The sequence below is a fragment of the Bison bison genome, unplaced genomic scaffold, assembly GCF_000754665.1.
Source record: "Bison bison bison isolate TAMUID 2011002044 unplaced genomic scaffold, Bison_UMD1.0 scf7180017864072, whole genome shotgun sequence".
NCBI lineage: Eukaryota > Metazoa > Chordata > Mammalia > Artiodactyla > Bovidae > Bison > Bison bison.
The window spans coordinates 3411587-3413381 of NW_011494644.1; the positions used below are offsets into that span (position 1 = coordinate 3411587).

The window sequence follows — 1795 nt, forward strand, 5'->3', positions numbered from 1 at the left end:
GTAATTTTGGAGCCCCAAAAAATAAAGTCTGACACTATTTCCACTGTTTCCCCATCTATTTCCCATGAAGTGATGGGACCAGATGCTGTCTTAGTTTTATGAATGTTGAGCTTTAAGCCAACTTTTTTCCCTTTCACTTCCATCAAGACGGTTTTTATTAGTTCCTCTTCACTTTCTGCCATAAGGGTGGTGTCATCTGCATATCTGAGGTTATTTATATTTCTCCTGGAAATCTTGATTCCAGCTTGTGCTTCTTCCAGCCCAGCGTTTCTCGTGATGTACTCTGCATATAAGTTAAATAAGCAGGGTGACAATATACAGCCTTGACATACTCCTTTTCCTATTTGGAACCAGTCTGTTGTTCTATGTCCAGTTCTAACTGTTGCTTTCTGACCTGCATACAGGTTTCTCAAGAGGCAGGTCAGGTGGTCTGGTATTCCCATCTCTTTCAGAATTTTCCACAGTTTATTGTGATCCACACAGTCAAAGGCTTTGGCATAGTCAATAAAGCAGAAATAGATGTTTTTCTGGAACTCTCTTGCTTTTTTCATGATCCAGCGATTGTTGGCAATTTGATCTCTGGTTCCTCTGCCTTTTCTAAAACCAGCTTGAACATCTGGAAGTTCACGGTTCACGTATTGCTGAAGCCTTGCTTGCAGAATTTTGAGCATTACTTTACTAGCATGTGAGATGAGTGCAATTGTGCGGTAGTTTGAGCATTCTTTGGCATTGCCTTTCTTTGAGAATGGAATGGAAACTGACCTTTTCCAGTCCTGTGGCCACTGCTGAGTTTTCCAAATTTGCTGGCATATTGAGTGTAGCACTTTCACAGCATCAGCTTTCAGGATTTGAAAGAGCTGAACTGGAATTCCATCACCTCCACTAGCTTTGTTCGTAGTGATGCTTTCTAAGGCCCACTTGACTTCACATTCCAGGATGTCTGGCTCTAGGAGAGTGATCACACCATCGTGATTATCTGGGTCATGAAGCTCTGTTTTGTACAGTTCTTCTGTGTATTCTTGCCACCTTTTCTTAATATCTTCTGCTTCTGTTAGGTCCATATCATTTCTGTCCTTTATCAAGCCCATCTTTGCATGAAATGTTCCCTTGGTATCTCTAATTTTCTTGAAGAGATCTCTAGTCTTTCCCATTCTGTTGTTTTCCTCTATTTCTTTGCATTGATCACTGAGGAAGGCTTTCTTATCCCTCCTTGCTATTCTTTGGAACTCTGCATTCTGATGCTTATATCTTTCCTTTTCTCCTTTGCTTTTCACTTCTCTTCTTTTCACAGCTATTTGTATGGCCTCCCCAGACAGCCATTTTGCTTGTTTGCATTTCTTTTCTATGGAGATGGTCTTGATCCCTGTCTCCTATACAGTGTCACAGACCTCCGTCCATAGTTCATCAGGTACTCTGTCTATCAGATCTAGTCCCTTAAATTTATTTCTCACTTCCACTCTATAATCATAAGGGATTTGATTTAGGTCATACCTGAATGGTCTACTGGTTTTCCGCACTTTCTTCAATTTAATTGTAAATTTGGCAATAAGCAGTTCATGATCTGAGCCATAGTCAGCTCCTGGTCTTGTTTTTGCTGACTGTATAGAGCTTCTCCATCTTTGGCTGCAAAGAATATAATCAATCTGATTTTGGTATTGACTATCTGGTGATGTTCATGTGTAGAGTCTTCTCTTGTGTTGTTGGAAGAGGGTGTTTGCTATGACCAGTGCATTTTCTTGGCAAAACTCTATTAGTTTTTGCCCTGCTTCATTCTGTATTCTAAGGCCAAATTTGC

At 40.4% G+C, this 1795-nt stretch overlaps 1 protein-coding gene across 9 annotated transcripts in view; it reads left to right on the forward strand.

Annotated features, from left to right (window-relative positions):
• The window catches only part of LOC104986543 (putative RNA exonuclease NEF-sp), a 64497-nt gene that overhangs the window by 55115 nt on the left and 7587 nt on the right, over window positions 1-1795 (forward strand). The gene's annotated exons all lie outside the window — the stretch shown is intronic.